General features: G+C 37.0%; 1 protein-coding gene across 1 annotated transcript in view; it reads right to left on the bottom strand.

The window, feature by feature from the left end:
• Nucleotides 1–25,180, bottom strand: part of ULK4 (unc-51 like kinase 4) — a 442,995-nt gene that overhangs the window by 116,944 nt on the left and 300,871 nt on the right.

Below are 25,180 nucleotides of genomic sequence, written 5' to 3'. Positions count from 1 at the left end.
CATGTTTTCAAGATTCATTCATGCTCTAGCATGGGTCAGTATTTCATTTCTTTTATTACCTATAACATTCCATTGTATAGATATGCCATATTATGTTTATCTGTTTATCACTCAGTGAACATCTGAGTTGCTTTCACTTTTTGGCTAGTGTGAACGACACTGCTATGAACATTTGTGTGTAAGTTTTCGTGCAGACATGTTTTTGCTTCTCTTGGGTATATACTCAGAAGTGGAGTTGCTCAGTCATATGATAACTTCATGTTTAACTTTTTGAGGAAGTGCCAGACTGCTTTCCAAAGCTGCCATTAGCATCAGCAATGTATGAGGGTTCTAGCTTCTGACACCCTCACCAATACTTCTTATTATCTCTTTTCAATTACAGCCATCCTAGTGGGTGTGGTTTTTCATCTGTATTTCCCTGATGGCTAATGTTGAAAATCTTCTCATATGCTTATTTTGATCACTTGTATATGTTCTTTGGAGAAATGTTTGTTCTAATCCTTTGCCCATTTTTAAAATGGGTCACCTTTTTATAATTGAGTCTAAGTGTTCATTATATATTTTAAATACAATTCCTTTAGCAGACATATGATTTTCAAAAATGTTTTCCTGTTCTGCAAGTAGTGTTTTCAATTTCTTGATACTGTCTTTTGAAGCACAAAATATTTTGTATTTTCATGAAGTCCATTGATCTGTTTACCTTATTGCTTGTGATTTCGGTGTCATACCTAAGAAACAAATGTCCCTTTCAAGGTCCTGAGATCATGCTTCTTCTAAGAATTATTATAGTTTTAGCTCTTACATCTACTTTTTCTTTTAAGAACATTATAGTTGTAACTTTTACATTTAGGTCTTGATCCATTTTGCATTAATTTTTGTATATCATGTGAGTAGCTGTCCAACTTCATTCTTTTGCATGTGAATACATCTTATTTTGATACATTTACAGGTTCTTATGTAGTTGTAGGAAACAATACATAGAGATCCCATGCAAACTTCACCCAACCTCCCCAATGGAAACATCCTGCATGACTACAGTACAATATCACAACCAGGAAATTAACATTGATATAATCCACTGATCTTACTCAGATTTTATTGCTTTTACATGTATTTATGTGTGTGTGAATGTACATACATGTGTATTTAGTTCTATGCAATTCTATCACATGAGTAGATTTAGTGACACCCACCACTTCAAGATACAGAACAGTCCATCATAAAGATTCCTTTGATAGCAAAAGCCAACCCTCTCCTTCCTCCATTCATTATCCCTGGCAGCCTCTAACCTGTTCACCATTATCTCATTTCAAGTAAGTTACATAAAAAGAAGTACACAGTATGTATGGGTTTCTTCACTCGACATAATTTATTTGAGACCCACCTAAGTTTTTGTCATTACCAATGGTTCACTTTTTATTACTGAGTGGTATCCTATGATATAGATGTGACAAAGTTTAGTCGTTTGTTAAAGAAAATTCGAGTTGTTTCCAATTTGAAGCTATTGCAAGTAAACCTACTAGGAGAACACTTACATAAGTTTTTGTGCAAACACAAGCTTTCATTTCCCTGAGATAAATGTCCAAGAGTGCATTACTGGTTTGTATGGGAAGCTCATGTTCAGTTTTTTAAGAAACCAGCAAGCTGTTTTTCAGAATGGCTCTGCCACTTTACTATTTTACATTTCTAGCAGTTATGAATGAGAGATTCACTTTGCCTGCATCTTCACCAGCATATGGTGTTATTACTATTTTCCATTTTAGCCACTCTGATAGGCAGGTGGTGACAGCTCACTGTGGTTTTCATTTGCATTTCCATAATGGCAACTGACAGTGAATATCTTTTCATCTGTTCATGTCTTTTGCCCTTTGGTACTTGGATTGTTTCTTTATTGTTGGTATTTAAAAGTTCTTTATACATTCTGGCTATAACTTCTTTCTCAGATACGTGGTTTGCAAATGTTTTCTCCCATTCTGTGGCTTGTCTTTTCATCCCCTTCCCTGAGTCTTTTGTAGAGAGAAGAATTTAATTTTGATTAAGTCCCACTTACTTAATTTTTATTTCTTAGGGATTATGCTTTTGGTGTCAAGTCTAAAAACTCCGCCTCACCCTTAATCCTGAAGATTTTCTCCTATCTTTTTCCTAAAAGTTTTAAGCTTTATAGTTAAATAATTTAAATTAGGTGGTTAATTTTTATATAAGGTATGAGGTTTAGGTAGTGGTTCCTTTATTTTATTTATTTATTTAGCCACTAAATGTATAATTGTTCCAGCATCATTCTTAAAAATTTGTTCCTCAATTGAACTGCTTTTCCACTTTTTCAAAAACATCAGCTGGGCATGTTTGTGTAGTCCTATTTCTGAGTTCTCTATTCTGTTCCATTGATCTAGGTGTCTATCCCTCCATCAATAACACACTGCTTTGTTACTGTAGCTATATAATAAGCCTTACACCAGGTAGAGTGTTTCCTCCCACTTTATTTTTCTTTTTCAAATTATTTTAGCCATTCCAAGATCTATTCCTCTATAAAAATTCTAAAATAAGCCTGCCTGTTTACAAAAAAAAAAAACCAAAAAACAAAACCTTATTGGAATTTTAACAGGAATTGCCTTAAAATTGTCTATCAAATTGGGAAGAATTGACATTTTTACTCTATGGAGTCTTCTAAATCCATGAATGCCATGTCTCTCCACTTACGTACCTCTTCTTTGACGTCTTTCATCAGCATTTTATAACATTTAGAATACAGATCTTGTACATATTTTGTTATATTTATATCTCTAAGTACTTATTTTTCTTTGGAGCAATTATAAATGGTGCTTTTAACTTCTGTTTCCACATGTCCAATGTTAGTACATAGTAATGCAATTGATTTTTTGTCAGTCTTGTACCCTGTAACCTTGCTTACTAATTCTAAGAGTGTTTTGAGGATTCCTTTGAATTTTCTCCACAGACAATTGTATCTGATATTAAGATAGCCACTCCTGCTTTTAAAAAAGTAATATTTGCATGGTATATACTTTTCAACCTTTTACTTTCAATCTGCTTATATAATTATATTTAAAATAAGCTTTTTGTAGACAATATACTGTTGGATCCTGTTTTTTATTCATTCTAGCCATCTCTGTCTTTTAACTGGTGCATTTAGATCATTTACATTTAAGGTAAATATTAACATGCTAGAGTTTAAGTCTAAAGTGCAATTTTATTATTTGTCTTCTGTTTATTTCCTCTGTTTCTTATTTTTCTGATTCTCTCTTTTTTTTTAACCTCCTATGGGTTACCTGAATATTTATGTTTTCAGTACAAATTATTAAATTACCTTTAATTCCCAATGTTAGTTTTTTAGGGCTGCCATGACAAAGTATCACAAACTGGGTGACAAACAACATAAATTTACTGTCTCACAGTTCTACAAGCTAAAGTCCAAAATCAAAGAGCAGGGCCCTCCTCCTTCTGAAATCCATAATGGAATCTCCTCTTGCTTCTTCCTAGCTTCTGGTGACTTGCTGGAAATCACTGGCATTCCTTACTTTGCAGCCTGTATAATCCCAGTGACTACTTCCATCATTGCACGGCATTCACCCTGTGTCTCACTGACTTCACATGGTTGTCTTCTTATAAAGACACCAGTCATGTTGGATCAGGAGACCACTCTATTTGAGTATGACCTCATCTTAACTAATCACATCTGGACAGCCACTATTTCCAAATAAGGTTAACATTCTGTGGTCCTGGGAGTTAGGACTGCAACACATCATTTTTGTTGGGGGGACACAATTCAACCCATAACACTTCCTATCAACTTTGTCTCTTCTGTGCCCAGCTGTTTATTCACCTTGGCTTCTCTGCTTCTTGCTCGTATGCTTCTCTGAATGTCTGACAGTTTTTGGCTTCCTATTTTATGAACAAAAGATTAGGCAGATTATTAAAGGCAGCTGGCTTCCATTTCCTTTGCATTTGTGTATGTCTGTTTCTTCTTCAAGTTCCTTCCCCTGTCCATGTTCTGCGACTTCCTCAAACTCTGCAATGCTTCCTTCCAGGCCATAACTCCATTCTAGAAATCACATCAGATAGATAGTTTATCCTCTCTACAGTGGAGGTCCTGACTTATTACACCAGAATAAAGCAGAGCAAAATGACTAAGGGAAGGGGCCTGATTGGCCTGCCTATTCTCAATGTTAATCTTCAATTAGTCTGGTAAGTGCCCAAGGCCTCCATCAGTTTTCCACTCAGAGTTTATAGATCATCTACATCTGTTTCTACCTTCTGGTTAGTTTTCCCCTATGTCTGTTCTGGGCAATAGATTTCTTCACTATATTTTGACTCAGTCCCATCTGCTTTCTATCATCTAGTAATTGCATAAAATTTCTTTTCCACTAACAGCTTCTCTTTCCACTCTCCCATGATTGTAAGATATTTAATCTTGTCTCTGTTTTCATAGATTTTGGGTGGTTAGTCGAATAGGCACAGGCATTCATGTTTCTATTTCCATCTTTAACATTTTTTCATTTTTGAGTTCATTTTGCTTCATTGTTCAAATGACTGGTGATGTTTATCATAAGTAATAATTTCAAGGATGGCTTATTTCTTGGGTTCTTGTAACTTTGATAATGTTTATGTTTTATTTTTTTGCACCCTGCCCCACCACCACCAAAAAGATCGTGATGGTACAAAAATCTTTCCATCTTCTCTGGAATAACAGAATAAGGATATACCCAACTGCCTGCAAAAATGAGCTAGTAGAAATATACATAAAACAATGATTTTTAAGACACTAGACATCAGGGAATGCTGGACAGTGATGCCCAAGGGATGGAAAACAGTTGAGGTCAGCTCTACTCTTGTCCCAGGTTAGAGGCTTGAGAGGTCCCTTGGCCTAAGCACAGGGAGGGCAACTGAGGTGATACCAGCAGATATTTTAAGTTAAAGAGACACAGTAAAAAGTCTCAGAAGACCAAAGCAGCTAGAGTTCACAGGGCAAAGTACTGGAGAAAAGACAGCAGGCCAAAGCTCACTCAGAATAAATAGATAACATGGACAGTACATCATCCATCAGAGAAAATGAAGTGATGGTTAAAAACCTTCCGACAAAGAAAACTACAGGCTCAGATGGCTTTACTGGTGAATTCTACCGAAGATTCAAAGAAGAAGTAATACCAATTCCATACAAACTCTTTCAGAAAGCTAAAGAAAATGGAAACTTCCAAACTCATTCTATGATACTAGCTCATTCTATGATCATACCCTCATAGCAAAACCAGATAAAGAAATTCCAAGAAGAGAAAACTATAAACCAATAGTCTTTATGAATGTAGATGCAAAAATCTTCAACAAAGAATTAGCAAAACAAATCCAGTGATACATTAGAAGAATTATACACCTCGGCTGGTTTAGTATCTAAAAATCAGTGTTATGTGCAACATTAATAAAACAAAAGACAAAAATTATATGACCCTTTCAATAGACACAAAATAAGCATTTGACAAAATTAAACACCCTTTTGTGATTAAAAAACAACAAATTATAAATAGAAGAGAACTTTCTTCAGTTGATAAAGGGTATTTGGGGAAAATCTACAGCTGACGCCATACTTAATGAGTAAAGAGTGAATTCTTTCCAGGATCATGAACAAGGCAGATGACCATTTTTGCCATTTCTATTCACCATTATACCGGAAATTATAGCTAGGGCAATTAGGCAAGGAAAAGAAATAAAAATCATCTGGGAAGTAAAACTCCATTTAGAGATGACAATCTTATATACAGAAAGCTCTAGGGAAACCACTACAGCGCTATTAGAATAAACAAGTTCAGCAAGGTGGTAGAATATGAGATTAATGTACAAAAATCAATTATACCTCTATACACTAGCAATGACGAATGTGAAAAGAAAATTAAGAAAACAATTCCATTTACAATAGTATCAAAAACAATAGAAATACTTAGAACCGAAGTTAAGAGAAGTATGACTTGTACACTGAGAATTATGAAACATTGTTGAAAAAATTAAAGAAGGTACATAAATGGCAAAATATTTCATGTTTAAGGATCAGGGAAGTTAGTATCATTAAGATGCAATACACCCCAAACTGATCTACAGACTGAAACCATTCAGGGTTGGAGCTGGTTTGTTTGTTTGTTTGTTTGTTTGTTTTCTTATAGAAATTGATAAGCTGATCCTAAAATTCACATGGAAATGCAAGGGACCAAGAATAACCAAAACAATCTTAAAAAAGAATGAACACAGAGGGCTCACAATTCCCAATTTCAAATGTTGCTGCAAAGCTACAGTAATTCAGCCAATGTGGTATTGGCACTGGCTACACATAAAAACCAATGGTGTGTTGTATACCAGACATTGACACATTGTAACTGACTGTACTACAATTTTAAATAAATTAATTAATTAAAAAAAAAAAGACCAACAGAATAGAATCTAGAGCCCATAAAGAAACCCTTATGCTTATGGTAAACCAATTTTCAACAGGAGTCCCAAGACAATTTAATGGGGGGAAAATGGTCTTTTCAACAAATAGTGCTGAGACAACCAGATATCCACAAGCAAAATAATGAAATTGATCCATACATCACATCATATGCAAAAATTATCTCAAAATAGATCAAATATCTAAATATAAGAGCTAACCATACAAAAGTTTTAGAAGAAAATACAGAGTCATTAAGTCTTTGTGACCTTGGGTTAGGCAATGGTTTCTTGGAGCATAAGCAACAAAAGAAAAAATAAACTGTAGATAAACTGCACTTCACCAAAATCAAAACATTTTGTGCTGTAAATCATACCATGAAGAAAGTAAAAAAGACCACCTACAGAACAAGGGAAAACTTCTGCAAATCTAATATCTAATGAGGGATTTGTACATACACAATATATAAAAACTCCTACAACTCCGTAATAAAGTGACAAATAACCTGATTTTTTTGAAGGGCAAAGGAAATGGACATTTCTCCCAAAAAGGTATATAAATGGTCAGTAAGCACAGGAAAAGTTGGAAAATACTCTGTATTTCCTCAACAGGTTAAACATAAGACTTACCCAGCAATTCCACTCCTAGATACATACTAAAGAGACAGAAAGCTTATGTTTTCACAAAAAACTCTACACAACTGTTCACAGCAACATTATTCAAAATAGCCAAAAAGTGAAAAGAACCCAAATGTCCATCAACTAACAAATGGATAAACAAATACACTATGTGTATCTATACAATGGAGTATTATTTGCCAAAACAAAAAATGAGGTACTGATACATGCTACAAACATGAACTTTGGAAAACATCATGCTGAGAGAAAGGCTGCATGTCATATAATTCCATATATAAGAAATATCCAGAATAGGCCAAGCTATACAAACAGAAACTAAATTAGTGACTGACAAGGATTTGGAGGGGAGGGAATGAAGAGTGACTTTTTTTTTTAAGTGTAAATTTTTTTTTTCATGGAGGTACTGGGGGTTGAACCCAGGACCTCATGCAGGCTAAGCATGCGGTCTGCCAATGAGCTGTACATGCTAAGCATGGGAATGACTTTTACTGAGTGAGAAATTTCTTTCTGGGGTGATGATGATGCTCTGGAATTAGATAATGGTCATGGCTGCACAACTCTGAGACTATACTAAACAGCACTGAATTGTACACTTTAAAGGGGTTAAGGATGCAAATTATTTCTCAATAAATTTTTAAAAAATGAACACCAACTCAACACAAAGCCTTAAAGAAAACTAAAGAGGAGGCAATACTTCCCAACTCATTTTGAGACCAACATTATCCTGATACCAAAACCAGGCAAAACCAGTATTGAAAAAGTAAACGACAAAACTATCCTTCCTGAACATAGATGCACAAATTCTAAACAAAATCACAGCAATTGAAACCCCACTAAATATTAAAAGGATAACAATAAAGATAATTCATCCTGACTAAATAGGGTGGATCTTAAGAATGCAGGTCAGTTTCCTGGTTGAAAACAAATCAATATAATACATCTTATGTATTAATTCCCAAGGGCTGACATCATAATAAAGGACCACAAACTGGGTGGGTGAAAACAACAATTTATTTTCTCACGGTTGTGCAAGCCAGAAGTCCGAAACTAAGGTGCTGACAGAGCCACACTCCTTTGAAAGCTTCCAGGAGTGAGTCCTTCCTTGACTCCTTCAGCTTCCAGTAGCCCTACATGTCCCTTGGCTTATGGTAGCAGAACTCCAGTCTCTGTCTTCATCCTCACATTACATTCTCCCTTGTGCCTCTGGCTTCATACAGCCATCTTCTTATAAGGACACCAGTCATAATGGATTAGGCAGCCCACACTATTCCAGTATGACTTCGTCTTAACTAATTATATCTCCAATGATTCTATTTCCAAATAAGGTCACATTCTGAGGTACTGAGGGGTTAGGCCTTTAACGCATTTTTTTTTGAGGGATACAGTCAACCCATACACCATACTGACAACTGAAAAAGAAAGATCATCTGATCATCTCAACAGAAAAAGTATTTAATAATATTCAGCACTTATGTCTAACAAAAATTTAGCAAATGAAGAGCAGAAGGAAATTTCCTCAACCTGATTAAAAAAAAAAAACATGTCAGAGACTGAATGCATCACCCTGAGATCAAGAAGACAGACAGACATCTGCTCTCACCACTTCTACTCAACATGGGAGGTTCTGGCCAATGTAGTTAGGCCAAAATAAATACATAAATAAACAGCATCCAGATGGGAAAGGAAGAAAAACTGCTTATTTGCAGAAGACATGATTCTCAGTGTAGAAAAATCCAATCGAATTCACAAAACCACCTGAGCCCATAAATGAGTTTAACAGTTATAAACAAAAACACTCATTTGAAAAGACACATGCACCCCGATGTCCAGAGCAGCATTATTTACAACTGCCAAGATACGGAAGCAACCTATGTGTCTATCAATAGATGAATGGATAAAGAAGATGCAATACACACACACACACGCACACACACACACACACACACACACACACACACACACACACACAAGAATATTACACAGCCATAAAAAAGAATGAAATTTTGCCATTTGTGCAACATGGATGGACTTGGAAGGCACTAGGCTAAGTGAAATAAGTCACACAGAGAAAGACAAATACCGTATGTTATCTCTTATATGTGGAATCTAAAAAATACAACTACTGAATGCAACAAAAAAGAAGAAAACTCACAGAGAACAAACTAAAGGCTACTGGGGAAAGATAAGGGGGGAGGAGCAAGACAGGGGAAGAGGATTAAGAGGTACAAATTATGAGGTATAAAATAAGCCACAAGGATATACTGTACAACATGGGGAATAGAGCCAATATTTTACAAAAATTCTAAATGGAGTATAACCTTTAAAAATTATGAATCCCTATATTGTACTGCAACTTTTATAATATTGTCAGCAACTGTACTTCAATAAAAAATAATTTTAAAGATTTTTAAAAAGAAATAATCAGAGATGTGAGTATATTTGCATGTAAAAGTTATTCATTGCAATCCTATAAATGAAAAAATTATAAACAACCTAAATGTCTAACAATAAAGAATTATACCATGTACTCATAGAAAAAAACAAAAAAAGATACCATGTATAATAACATCTAAAAAACTGAAATATTTAGGGATAAATCTGACAAAACATAAAAGACCTGTATAATAAAAAAACACAAAATATTGCTTAGAGAAACTAAAGAAGCCCAAGTAAGTGGAGGGATATACCTTGTTGATGAGTCAGAAAATTCAATTTTGTTAAAATGCCAGTTCTCCCCATATTAAGACTAAATGCAATCCCAATCAAAATCCCAACGGGGCTTTTTTTTTTTTTTTTTTTTCTTTTTGGGTAGAAATCGACAAGCTGATTCTATGTTTTATATGTATGTATGTATGTATGTATGTATGTATGTATGTATGTATACACATATACACACACATTAGTTGAAAGACTAATCATTACCTGATTTTAAAACATTATAAAATGGAAATGATCAAAGCAGTATGGTATTGGTATGAAGTTAGACACAGACCAATGAAACAGAATAGAGTGCCCAGGAATTAGACCCCCACAAATACAGTTAACTGATTTTTGACAAAGGTGCAATGCCAAGGCAGTTGACAATACATTTTCAACAAACAGCAATCAAACAATATGCAAAAACATAAACTTCCATCTATATCTGTCACCATGTACCAAAATTAACCCAAAATGGTTGACAGCACAGGTCAATTCTAGGGCTAAGGTGGTCCAGAAACACCAGGGAACATCCACACTCAATGAAAGAAACCAGAATCCCCAGGAAACCTTGAAACTTATTCAGTTCTTTAAAAAAAAAAAAAAACACAAAGCTGACAGACATAAATATAACACCTAAAACTGTAAAATTTCTAACAGAAAACATAGGCAAAAATCTTTCTGACCTTGGATGTGGGAAAGATTTCTTAGACATGACACAAAAGTCCAATTTACAAAAGCAGGAAAAAAAAAAAGGTAAAATGAACTTCATCTAAATTAAAAGCTTTTCTTTGAAAAAAACCATTTCATAAATGCTCAATAAAGGATACCACTACCACTACCACCCCCATCACAAAGTGTCCCTTTAATGGAGGGACACACCATGAAAAAGTGTTCTTTCAGATCCCGAAATTAGAAAATATTTTTTGCCCTCAAATAACTCTCGCCCCACTCCCATTTTCTGGGCAATGTGCATCTTGTAAATGATTGTATTTCCATTTTTGTCTGGCAACCAGGACTCTCAAGGTCAAAATCATGGCCCAACTTAGCAGTGGTCTAAGACTTCATATTTGTGTAGAAATTTTACCCTATCTTACCCTCATGTTTTCTACTTAGTTGAGATTGCCAGGCTTAAAGAAAAATAAAAAAAAAAGGAACATCCAATTAAGTTTGAATTTCAGATGAACAATTATCTTTTCTAGTATAAATAAGTACATTCGGCATCTTGTAATTTATCTGTCAACCCTGACTTTACCGCAAACATTCTTATTAGCCAACTCAGATGCTTTGTGGGACAGATGAGATAGTAAGTATCAATGTAAAATATAAACACACACAAATTGGAAATATCTCCAAGTAAACTTATACTTGAATTTTAAAAACTGTTTTAAAACAATTGAAAACCCCAGTTGTACTGTTTACTTGCCTTTATTAAATCTACACAATACAAAGTAACATTTCAAATTCTTCCTCATTTTATATTCTATTTTAAAAATATTGCCTGGTGCAGTGTTCTGTCAAAAATTCTAAGAATATTTTCAGAAAAGAGAATATATTGATCAAGAAAGGAGAAAAATACCACCTAATAATACAAAGTTTTCTACCCTTTCAATGCGGTTTTAAAAGCACCTCAAGAAAAGACTCCCTCTGTTTTGTTCCAGGACATCTTTAACAAGATTTCACATTAGGCCATCAATCCCTGTTCCTCTTCATTTCAATGTTATAACTCCTGCCCAAACTCAGCAGAAGAGGCAGCCAAAAATATCATTAAGCTGATAAAAGGTTGTAATTCCATGTGATATCGCCCAAGGAAACACTATTACCTACAGCCCTGACACTGCCCCCTTTCCCTTGAGAAGTAAGGATGCAATTTAAGTTTTGTTGACCCCCAGGTATGTTATATTACTAAATGTGGAAATTCATAAAGAAGAAAATCTGCCATTTACTGCAATTTAGTTGTAAGTCTATATTTCATAGAGTACCAGGGTTTAAAAAAAAAAATCCAAAAACAAATTGAAAGTCACTGGTAGGTCAGATAAGCATTGACTTCTGGGCCCCCTGCACTGCCCTGAATAGCTTTCATAATAAACTTCGCATTTTCCTTGTTGATAACTAAAGAATGGGAAAACATAGCTCACTTATAAATCATAACCAGCTGATACAGAAGGAGATGTAAACAGTTCTACTGAAGCAACGAAGCTGCAGAAACCAAAGAGGGTAAATATGTCAACACTGACTGCTGAGATGCTACGTTCTGTGCAAAAGCTTTGGCCTGATCATATGTCACTTTCCGCTCTTTATCTCTCCACCTTAGACATTCAGCTGGATTCTGTTGTCACGGGATGAAAGAAGGATGTCCGAGACACCCAGGAAGTAACTAAATGTTCCACTACCCTTCCACTTGTGTTCCCTACAACCTACTTTCCATGCAGAACCCACAGTGGTTTAAAAAAAAACAAAAACTCTTTAACCAGATTATATCACCCTTTAGCTTAAAACCTCCAATGACTTCTCAATGCATTTAGAATCTAGTCCAAACGCCTTGCTGTGGCTGACAAGACTGAGCAACAAGGCAGCATGACTGAAAAAAATGTGCGAGAAGAAGGCAGATGATGAGACCAGAGAAAGCAAGATGGCACAGAGCCTGCAAAAATCTGAGTCAGATCATCATTCACTCACTGCTTGAACCACCATGGGCTCAGATCGTCTTATGGAGATATTACAGGTAATACTATAGGGTACGTGAGGATAGAGTTCCATGGACAGGTCATGACTGAAGATATAAATTTGGAAATCCATCACTGAAATCAAGGAGCTGCATGAGATCACTTGGGGAGGGGGTGGTAGCTCAGTCTTATGCTGCAGGCATGGAGCTTGGAAAGCTTCTCTTTAGATAAAGCCTCATCAGCACTTCCATCAGCACCTTTCCTCAGAAAATTCAGGAATGCTTTACTCTGGGGTACCACCTGATTTCTTCTCAGCTTCAACTTCTTTAGGGGAAAGTCCTGGCATCATTCTGGAGGATATATCCTAGGCTCCTGGGTCTTCTGCTTATTTAACAAAAGGAAATACAGAACCTAAGCCCATACAAAGATGTGTACTGTAAGGGGAGGGAAATAGCTTAGTGGTAGACTGCATGCTTAGCATACACGAGGTCCTGGGTTCAATTCCCAGTACCTCCATTAAAAATTAAAATTAAAATTAAAAACCTCAAGAGAAAAAAGATGTGCACTATGACATACTTATAATAGCAAATAAGTGGAAACAACCTGAATGGCCACCCATCAGGAGATATTTCAACTGAATAAATAATAGTACACTCATACTATGAAATAACTACGCAGCTATTAAAAAACTGAGATTAAAGTATCAATACTGACCTGGAAAGATGTCCATAGTATCAAGAGAAGTAAAAGGGAAAGCAAGTTACAAAATATCTAGAATTCAGTCCTATTCTTAGAAATGAAAACTAAAACAAAACAAAAACAATGCTACAAATGCATGTGATTGCCAGCACTGTAAAAAGAACGCAAGGACACAGTCACACTCAAGCAGCGGTTACACTGGACGGAGCGCTGGGGTACTGGGAGGGGAGGCTTTAGTTTTACTTCTAGCACTTCTCTATCATTGAAAGTTGTTACAATGGGCTTTTGGCACCTTTGGTAATTCAAATATCTGAAATAAATCTGCCTTCCCTACTCCTAAAATTTTTAAAAAGAGGAAACTTCCTGTGTACCTTCTAAGGACCTTCGTGGACAGACAAGAGGCAAATTCAAGACTTAACCATAACAAATGATAATGGCTGGAGAAGACGTGAGGGGCTAAGGCTGCCGTTAACAGTTCCTGGAACAGACTATCATGATTTCCGACAACCATCAAATAATGAACAAAGAAACTTGAACTACTTTTTGGTTATAAGATTCAAAAATGTATTTCAGAATTACATTGGTTAGAATTCTGCTAAAATGACTGTTGACTGAATCTAGGATCTCAAAAACTATCTCAAGTACTCTTCATACAAAAATAATCCCTGTCTGAAAAGCTCTCATGTAAATAATAGAAGTTTGAGGCAGAGAATGTACCCCAAGGAAAAGGGATAAGAGATAATACATTTATCCCTAAAAAGGGGTTTTCTTTCCATTAAATGAATGGATTTTTTTTAACTTTTCTTTTTTTTTAAACATTTTATTGAGCTATAGTCATTTTACAATGTTGTGTCAAATTCCAAGTGATGAATGGATATTTTATAGTAAAATTTCACAGCTAATAAAATTAAAAAACTACTTCCTAACAGTAAAAACTTATCAAACCAGGCAATTTTTACAACTGGGAGAAGAAAATTCTCTGCATAAAATTGGTTAATCATAGTTACGGCTTTATTATCTAGACATTTAACATAAATTCCATAAGGTAAAGTCTCAGCTTAATAAACTAATGGTTCATTTATTCAAAGAGACCCATCCAGAATTAAAATGAAAGTGAGACTGTCTGAAGTTTTCCACCGGGCAGTTTCACTGGGAAGCTCTGCTCCTCGTCCCTGTGTGATCTGCAAGGCACTACAGGAGACTCACCCATTGGAGTTGAAGTCACAGTTTTCCCACCAGTGGTGCTGTTAGGGCCGCTCATTTTAGAGCTACAATGAAATTGTTGGAAATACCCCTAGGTACATTATTTCAGCACATTAATGAGGCTGTTCACAAAGAGAGTTTATTACAAGAAGAGATAGATGTTTATTAGATCAGTAATATGATTACAGAACACGCTGCAAGGGAAGGGCCTCTGGGAGCCGTAGGCAGCATAATTTTGCAGGCATTAAACAAAACAAAAAAAAGCCAAAGAGCACCATCAAAACTGCTAACTTCACCGTATCACAGTTATGGGTAAATATCCACACTATTAAATAGCCACATGATTTTTCTGCTTCAAAAATGATGCATAGGCATGCTTTCTGAATTTACAGGAAATCAAAGAGCTCTTTTTCAGGGTGGCAAAAATAAAACAAATGCAGGGTGCTTACTGCTTATCTTAAATATGGTCCATTTCTGAGGACACCTGGGAATTGTATTTTGAGACTGTAGACGTAATGGGTTTCTTTTTTTCCCTCGTATTTATTGTAGCTCTGAGTAATAAAGATAATACCACCTTCAGTGCTGATACAACAGAGAGAAGCGTACACCTGGTGGCGGTGGTGGGAGTTACTATGTGGCAAGTGCTGTGCGAAGAGTTCTTCACACATTGTACCTTAAGTACTCCCAACAACCTTGTGAGGTGTTAAATTTTTCTCCTTTTTTTTTTTGACATGGAAATGGAGATTTAGTAACTTGCCCAGGGTCATCAGTCTGGCAACCAATGAAGCCAACTCAAACACAATTAAATGAACGGATGTTCAGAGATGACCCAATTGCATCATGGAAATGCCACTGTCTTGCCAAACAGCCTCACCTGCATGTCAGATCAATTAGATAACACTGTTTTGCTTACCTTCTTTAAGGATAGAACCATTTCTCTTTTTGCTGCTGTTACCTATAAATACAGAGCTCCATGTTACTAGGTTATTATCCCTGTTGAAGACAAAGCAACTGTAATTTCCACAGTGTAAAAAACCAGCATACACTGTAGGAAACTGAGACATTAAAGAACAGCATTGACAAAGTAAAATGCAATCAGCGTGACCTGGAAGTAGACATAAAATACAGATATACACACATATATATACGGCCATATATATATGGCAAATTACGTTATCCATCAACACCTCTCAACTTTAAATGGTGTTTTTTTCATCACCCATGTATCTTAGGTCTGACTGTTTCTGTCTGATGAACCAATGGAGAAAAGTTGTCTTCCACAGGGGAAATCGGTCCTGAAAATGTTACTTTTTCTGGAGATCACACACTGTAAAAACAAGGCTCTTCTGTGTAAGCCGTGGTGGAATATATCAGAATAGCTCTCCCACTTGGAGGCTACGACTCACCTCCTTTTTTGTGCAATAAAAGAATCACTATAGTTTCATTTCTTTTTGTCTAGTTTTATGAGGAAGACATCAAATTAAGTCAAAGAGATATTCTCATAGGATATGCTTTCCTACTATCTCTTAGGACACAAACTACTCTCAATTATTTAATGATTATGGCACAAAGAATAAATAACCAATTGTACTCAAAGAAATGGTATTTTCATCAGATATGTGGGTGCTGCTCCCACTTATCTAATAATTATATGGCAAAGGATACAAAACAAAATCTTAAGAGTACCTGACGCTTGAAATCTTTTATAAATACACCACCACATAGATGTCCACCCTACTTCCTACAACAAAATCACCCTGACTAAATCAAACACCTAAATGTAAAAACCAAACAAACAAACAAACACGAAAGTACTAGAAGAAAATATGGGTGAATATATTTATAACCCTGGAATGGGAAGACCTTTTAAAACACAATATAAAATTCAAAAGACATAGAGGAAAACACTGGTAAATTTGACTACTCAGTGAAAACCACCTTTATAGCAAAAGTATCTATAAAAATTAGAAATACAGGGAGAAAATAAAAAAGTGGATTTGTTATGACAAAATTATAAACTTCTTAATATACAAAGAATTCTTACAAATCACTAAAAAGTATACTAAACAGGAAAAAAAATGAGCTAAGATTTCACTAAAGTAATTCATAGAAAAAGATATGGTTAGCCAACCCACAAGAGATGCTAAATTACATTCACAATGAAATAAATAGAAAATGTCAAAGACATACAAAATTTCACGTACAAGAAAAGCAAAACTGTTACAATGCCATAAAACTCAGTATCAGCAAGGCTGTGGGGAAACAGTCTCTCTTTCAGTGAGAATGAAAACTGGTACCCTACCTTTTAGGTAGGGCAATTTGGCAACACATATCAAACTTTAAAATTTACAACCCTTTCACTTAGTATATTAAATAGGATTCTCCAGAGAAAGAGCCAAGAGGAGATACATAATTATGCAGAAAGAGATTTATTATGAAGGACTGGCCCAATGATTAAGCAGACTGAGAAGTTCCATGATGTGCCATCTGCAAGCTAGAAGCCCAGGAAAGCTGATGGCACACTTCTTATCCATACCCAAAGGCCTGAAGACCAGGAGAGCCAATGCTGTAAATCCTGGTCTGAGTCTAAAGACCCAAGACCCACGAGTTCCAATGTATGATGGCAGAAGATGGATGTTAAGATCAAGCATGGAGAAAATTTGCCTTTGCTCTGCCTCTTTGTTCTCTTTAGGTTCTCAAACAATTGAATGATGACCACTCATGTTGGTGAGGGTGATATGCTTTAATGAGCCTACTGATTCAAATGCTAACCTCTTCCAGAGACACCCCCACACACACCCAGAAACAACATTTCACCGTAAACTTAAAAAACAAAAATAAAAGTCAGAATGGAGTTGTTTTGCCCATTTATCAGGATTACCAACTCATTTTTTATCTGCACTTTGTGTCACCATGTATGTGAGGTCCCAACATAAAAAATATTACTTTATTTTATTATTATTTTGTATTTTGGTACTTTATTATTTTGCCAGTGTTAATGCTCCAAGTGTTCTGAACTGATTTTTAAACGATAACTAGTACAGGGAAAAGGAGGTTAGTTCGTAAATATTCAATTTATTTTTCTCTCAGTGATAAATTAAGAGAAACTGATCATTGGGTTACACACTGAATTTTTTGTATTCGCAGTGTTTCTGCATGATGGATTTTGTAATTATCTTGGCCTGCACATTCCAAACACCTTTGAGGTTTCATTTACATGAAATTTGAGTTTCCTGTTTTTGCCTCAAGTGTATCTTTAATTATTTGCTAAACCATAATTACAAAAGCAGTTATGAGTTGAAAACTTAACCCTTAAAAAGTAAGACAGGAAAAGCTTAACCAAACCATTTATAGTTAAATTTACTTCTCTGTAAAATAAGTGTCTGTCCACTGCATTTGAAAGTGTGTAGTCCAATGGGCATGCTCTTAATGGCAGGATGATCACAGGAAATGAATTCTACATGACAAGTTTTTAGTAATGTCACACTACTGTTCCTGAAGATGGCTTAATTCCAAGGACAGACAGAAACTATGGAAACCTAACTACTAACGACCATAGGAAATACAAGCAAAATGAAAATTAAAATACCTATCAGAAGGTACACACATAGGCTTACAATCCACAGCAACGATACACCAATGTCTAAGAACCATGCTAATGAGTTCAAATCATTCAAGGTTGATGATTCTGTTTCACCACATCACATAGATACGGCCTAAAATAAGTCTAAAGCTGCCAAATAAAATTCTGTGAGAGAATAAATCATACTTTTAAACTAAATATGAATACAATTACTTTTTGGAATACAACTACTGACTTACAGGCAAGTCCCTGGTTAACTCCCTGGCGAATCTTTCAAACAAACTGGATGGAAAAGATGCCTTTACACATTGTGTCAACTGGCTGTACTGGGTCACTGAATAACGACATGTTAGGGGCCATCTGCCCAAAATGGCCGGCTTGAGAAGGGGGCTGGGGTGGGGCACGCTCTTCAATATTAGAGAGCAGACACAGGGGCTGCAGCCAGTAACATGTCTACCCAAAAAAGGCATCAAAAATTTAATTAGCAATCATCACAACTGATATAGATCCAAAAGATTCCATCTGCTTTTTTCTAAAAGAAATTACTATTCTTATCATCTCATGGATGGAGTACAGGTGCCAAGACATTGAACTTACTGAGATGGAAAACAAAAGAACATTTTAAAATTCAACCTAATATTTTATGTTCTGCTGAGACACATCTAGCTGCTTATTTGGGAGGACCAAAATATAGTCTATTACAGCACAATTTATTGCCCCAGGAAATCCAAACAAATTGTTCTTAGTCTCCACTCAACAGAACAGTACATTGACCTTTACAGACAGAATTAAAGAATGAATTCTGTTGGTAGCAGCTACTGTGAGAAACTGAAGACTTGCAGAGCTAATAAATAGTTATGAAGTGTTCCTCCTGTGCTGACCACTGGCAGAGAGTGTCGGAGAGATATGTGCTTCTGAATCACACAAGCTTGAAGTTACCTATCAGAACTCACTCTGAAATTTCAAATCCTAAATTTAGAAAAACAAAATTCACTGTTTACTAAAAATGATAAGGTGTATTAGGAAGAATGTTTAAGTTTTTGAGGCTAAAATGATACTCCAGATACAGCTCTCCATGTGATGGACAGAATGTCAGGTATCCCTAGAGTGTGAAGAGCTGGCACTAAGCTGCTGTCTTACTTTGCTTCCATGCCTTACATACTGCACGCTGAGTAGAACAAGAAGATCCCTTGGGACGGAGAAGATGGCGGAGTAGAAGGACGCTCGCAGGTCACCCTCTCCCACAAATACACCAAGACCCACATCTACAGACCCACTCAGCCAACCAGAGCACCTGCGGAACTCCGACAGAACATCGCCCTCTTCAAAAGATAAAGACGCCAAAAATCTGGTAGGAGAAAAGGAAAAAAGAAAGAACAAAAGGCAAAGCAGTGCGGTCCCGCGGGGAGGGAGCGGCAAAGGAGGACTGGCGCTCGCTCCCTGGGTCTCCCCTCTCCAACTGAGAGACCAGCGGGACGGACGGGGAGCCTCCGACATTCGGATCTGTACAGAGCAGCCCTTGACTAACAGAACTAAGTTAAACGGGCGCAGAGCGTCCCCCCGACACCCAGCCTGAGACGCGGGCCGGCAGCTGTGGGCAGGGCCAGGCTGCACAAGCCGGGTGGAGGACGGGGGCGGCTGCACGGAGGCAGCCCCGGGGGAACGCAAGGGGCTGCGCGCAGTGGCTGTGGGTGCACAGGGCAGAACAACCTGGGCCCTCCATAAAACAGCAAGCTTGATGTGCTCTCGGGGGAAGGGTGCACACCCCCATCTCTGAAAACCCGCGGAAAGTTTTCGGGGGAAGAGAGGCGGGGCTCAGGCACAGCCGCCATATCCTCCGCAGTGACCACTCAGGCGGGGGCGGGGGCGAAACCTGCATCCCCACCGAAGGGCTTAGCAGCCTCAAAGGCCAGACTGAGACTGGCCTGCAGCCCGGGGCAGATAGGATCCTTCCATCCTGGTCCCTCAGAGAACTTGCCCCACAAAGACAAACAAGGAGCTGGGTTTTGGCTCGGAGCAGGGACAGGGCTGTCCCTCAGTCTTCCCCGAGCCCACCCGCGGAGCGCCGACCAGGGCAGAGCACGCAGCCCCACAGAGAGCGGAACTACCAGCGGCGCAGGTAGAGGGAGAGCGGCCCCCCCTCCCCCGCCTTTCGGGCAGGAACACAGCCCCTGACCGAGGTGCTGGGAGGGGGCACGACCCGCCCTCCTACCTGGCCAGTCTGCAACATCTGACTGCGGCATCCGGAGGGGCAGCGACCCGCCCGCCCACAGCAGAGAGCTGCACCTGACCCAGTGTTAGGAGGAGGCGCGATCTGCTTGCCGACAGGTGCTGGGAGCAGCACAGAAGAGGGCGCCAACGGAGGGCCTCTGGAAACAGCCACCTGAACTTCCAAAACAGGACGAAGACAGAAAGACTTCACATTAAAAGCACACAGACTCCAGGAGAACACCGACAAACCCAGCCCCGCCCCCCCTTTTTTTAAATCTGTTTTTACCTGTTCTATTTTCTATTACTCTCTTAATCTTTACTTCTTAACTCATTTCTATTTCTCTTGGGTTTTGATGTCCTGCTATTGATTAGACACAGGTTTCAAACATCTATTCATCCCCCCCCCCTTTTTTGTAAAGGTTTTAAAAGGACGTCTCAACCCGATTAATACTCTGCTTCAACTCACTCTTCTATTATTCATTATACACTGTTTCCAAACCCTATTTCTCCCTTCTTTTAAAATTCTTTCTCTCTCTCTTATTTTTTTTCTTTTTTTCCTAAGTTCTATTCCTAAATAGGCATCAGATAGATAAAATCCTTAAGGACCAAAATAAACAACTGATACTCCATAAACCACAGTGCCAAAGAGGTATGAGCAAGATGAAGAAGCAGAAAAACCTTTCCCAATTAAAAGAACAAGAGAAATCCCCTGAAAGAAAGATCAACGAAATAGACATCGATAGCCTACTAGATCAAGATTTCAAAAAAGGAGTGATCGAATTGCTGAAGGAATTAAAAGAGATAGTGTTTAGAGATACAAAATATGTCAAAAATGAAATTGAAGCTATAAAGAAGAGCCAAGTAGAATGGGTAAACTCATTGACAGAGATGAGGAATGATCTAATAGCTGTGCAAAGCCGACTAGATAATGCAGAGGAACGAATTAGTGATCTAGAAGACAGGGCAATAGAAAGCACCCATTCAGAAGAACTACAAGAGAAGCAAATAAAAAATAATGAAAATAGCATAAGGGACCTACGGGATAATATAAAGCGTCCCAATCTTCGCATAATAGGGGTCCCAGAAGGAGAAGAAAGATCAAAGGGGATTGAAAAGGTTTTTGAAGAAATCATGACTGAAAACTTCCCAAACTTAAAGAAGGAATCAGATATCCAAGTACAGGAAGCTCAGAGGGTCCCAAACAGGAAGAACCCAAATAGACCCACACCAAGACATATCATAATCAAGATGGCCAGAGTCAAGGATAAAGAAATGATTCTAAAGGCAGCAAGAGAAAAGCAAAGAGTAAGTTGCAAGGGAACCCCCATAAGGCTCTCAGCTGATTTCTCTACACAAACACTACAGGCCAGAAGGGAGTGGCAAGATATAGTCAAAGCCCTGAATGAAAAAAAAGATGCAGCCTAGGATCCTTTATCCAGCAAGGCTATCCTTGAGGATAGAAGGAGAAATAAAGAGTTTCACAGACAAAAAAAAAGCTGCAGGAGTTTAGCAACACTAAACCCATGCTAAAAGAAATATTGAAAGGGCTATTCTAAATAGAAAAGCAGCAGGATGCTACAGAAATGAGAAACACACAACTGGAAAGGTGATAACTCATGAATTACAAATAAAGTAAACATGAAATTATAAAAGAAGACATACAAATCACTGAGAGTGGGAGAGGGAGGCAGGGAAATATAGAATATTTTTTTCTTTCTTTTTTAAATTTTTTTAACAGTAGGATGGGTTTGAGATCATGTTACTATCAGTTTAATAAAAACAGTTATAGTAATGGGTTGACAGATTTACAAAAAGGGGTAACCACAAGCCAAAAATTTACAAAGGAGTCACAAAAATTAAATAAAATCCATGATAATACAAAGGAAAATTACCAAACCACAAAAGGAAGAAGAAAGGAACAAAGAGGATATATCAATTCAACTGCAAAGATAAGTTCAAAATGGCAATACACACACATCTATCATTAATTACTGTAAATGTTAATGGACTAAATGCTCCAGTCAAAAGACACAGAGTGGCAGACTGGATAATAAAGCAAGAACCTTCAATATGCTGCATACAAGAGACCCACTTTAGGGAGAAGGACACATACAGATTGAGAGTGAAAGGATGGAAAAGGATATTCCATGCAAATGGAAAAGCCAAAAAAGCAGGTGTTGCAGTACTGATTTCAGACAAAATAGACTTTAAAACAAAGGCCATAAAGAAAGATAAAGAAGGACATTTTATAATGATTAAAGGAGCGATACAAGATGAGGATATTACACTCGTTAATATATATGCACCCAATATAGGAGCACCTAAGTACATACAAGAATTACTAACAGAGATAAAGGGGGATATTGATGGGAATACAATCATAGTTGGAGATTTTAACACTGCATTAGCATCACTAGACAGATCTTCCAGACAGAAAATAAACAAGGCAACTGAGAAATTAAATACTACAATAGAAAAACTAGATTTGGTGGACATTTTCAGAGCATTATACCCCCAAAAAGTAGGATATACATTCTTTTCAAGTGCACATGGAACATTTTCCAGGATCGATCATGTACTTGGGCACAAAAGAAACCTCAACAATTTTAAGAAGATAGAAATTATCTCAAGCATCTTTACTGACCACAATGCCATGAAACTGGAAATCAACAACAGAGAAACAAAGGAGAAAAAAAGGAAAGCATGGAGATTAAACAATGTTATTGAAAAAACAATGGATCAATGAGGAAATCAAAGCTGAAATTAAAAAATACCTTGAGACAAATGATAATGAAAGCACAACCACTCAAAACCTATGGGACACAGCAAAGGCAGTGCTAAGAGGGAAGTTTATAACGATACAGGCCTTCCTCAAAAAAGAAGAACAATCGCAAATAAACAATTTAACCCACCACCTGAATGAATTAGAAAAAGAAGAACAAAAAGCCCCAAGAAGCAGCAGAAGGAAGGAAATAATAAAGATCAGAGAGGAATTAAATACAATAGAGATTAACAAGACCATAGAAAAAAATCAACCAAACCAAAAGCTGGTTTTTTGAAAAAGTAAATAAAATCGACAAACCTCTGGCCAAACTCACAAAGAAGAAAAAAGAGAGAGCACAAATTAGCAAAATAAGAAAGGAAAATGGAGAAATTACAACAAACAAAATAGAAATACAGAATATCATACGAGAATATTATGAAAAACTATATGGAACCAAACTGGATAACCTAGAGGAGATGGACAAGTTTCTGGAAACATACTGTCCACCAAAACTGAATCAAGAAGAATCTGAACACTTGAACAATCCGATCACTAGAAAGGAAATAGAAATAGCAATTAAAAACCTCCCTACAAATAAAAGTCCAGGACCGGACGGCTTCACCGGGGAATTCTACCAAACATACAAAGAAGAACTCATACCAGTCCTTCTCAAACTCTTCCAGATGATTGAAAAGGAGGGAATATTCCCAAACTCATTCTATGAAGCCACCATCACCCTGATACCAAAACCAGGCAAAGACACTACAAAAAAAGAGAATTATAGGCCAATATCACTGATGAACATAGACGCCAAAATCCTCACCAAAATTTTAGCAAATAGAATCCAACAACACATAAAAAAGATTATACATCATGACCAAGTGGGGTTCATCCCAGGGACACAAGGCTGGTTCAACATACGCAAATCCATCAGCGTAATACATCACATCAACAAGAGAAAGGACAAAAACCACATGATCATCTCCATCGATGCAGAAAAAGCATTTGATAAAATTCAACACCCATTTATGATAAAAACTCTCGCCAAAGTGGGTATAGAGGGAACATATCTCAACATAATAAAAGCTATACATGACAAACCTACAGCCAGCATAGTACTCAACGGTGAAAAACTCAAAAGCTTCCCACTAAAATCTGGGACAAGACAAGGATGCCCACTATCACCACTCCTATTCAACATAGTCCTGGGAAGTCCTAGCCACAACAGTCAGGCAAGAGAAAGAAATAAAAGGGATCCAAATTGGAAAAGAAGAGGTAAAAGTGTCATTATATGCTGATGACATGTTACTATATATAGAAAACCCTAAAAGGTCCACACAAAAGCTACTAGAGCTGACTGAAGAATTCAGCAAGGTAGCAGGTTACAAAATTAACATTCAAAAATCAGTTGCATTTCTTTACGCTAACGATAAATCAACAGAAGAAGAAAGTAAAGAAACAATCCCCTTTAAAATAGCACCCAAAGTAATAAAATATCTGGGAATAAATCTAACCAAGGAGGTGAAAGAATTATACACAGAAACCTATAAACCATTGATGAAGGAAATTAAAGAAGACTTTAAAAAATGGAAAGATATTCCATGCTCTTGGATTGGAAGAATCAATATTGTTAAAATGGTCACACTGCCCAAGGCAATCTACAGATTTAATGCAATCCCTATCCAATTACCCAGGACATATTTCACAGAACTAGAACAAATCATAATAAAATTTATATGGAACCACAAAAGACCTAGAATTGCCAAAGCGTTACTGAAGAGAAAGAAAGAGGCTGGAGGAATAACTCTCCCAGACTTCAGACAATACTATAGAGCTACAGTCATCAAGACAGCATGGTATTGGTACCAAAACAGACATATAGACCAATGGAACAGAATAGAGAGCCCAGAAATGAACCCACAAACTTTTGGTCAACTCATCTTTGACAAAGGAGGCAAGAATATACATTGGAATAAAGACAGTCTCTTCAGCAAATGGTGTTGGGAAAACTGGACAGCAGCATGTAAAACCATGAAGCTAGAACACTCCCTTACACCATACACAAAAATCAACTCAAAATGGATTAAAGACTTAAACATAAGACAAGATACAATAAACCTCCTAGAGGAAAACATAGGCAAAACATTATCTGACATACATCTCAAAAATTTTCTCCTAGAAGAACTAAAAGCAAGAATAAACAAATGGGACCTAATGAAACTTACAAGCTTCTGCACAGCAAAGGAAACCAGAAGTAAAACAAGAAGAAAACCTATGGAATGGGAGAAAATT

The sequence above is a fragment of the Camelus ferus genome, chromosome 17 (assembly GCF_009834535.1).
Source record: "Camelus ferus isolate YT-003-E chromosome 17, BCGSAC_Cfer_1.0, whole genome shotgun sequence".
NCBI lineage: Eukaryota > Metazoa > Chordata > Mammalia > Artiodactyla > Camelidae > Camelus > Camelus ferus.
This window is presented reverse-complemented; position numbering and strand designations above follow the sequence as displayed.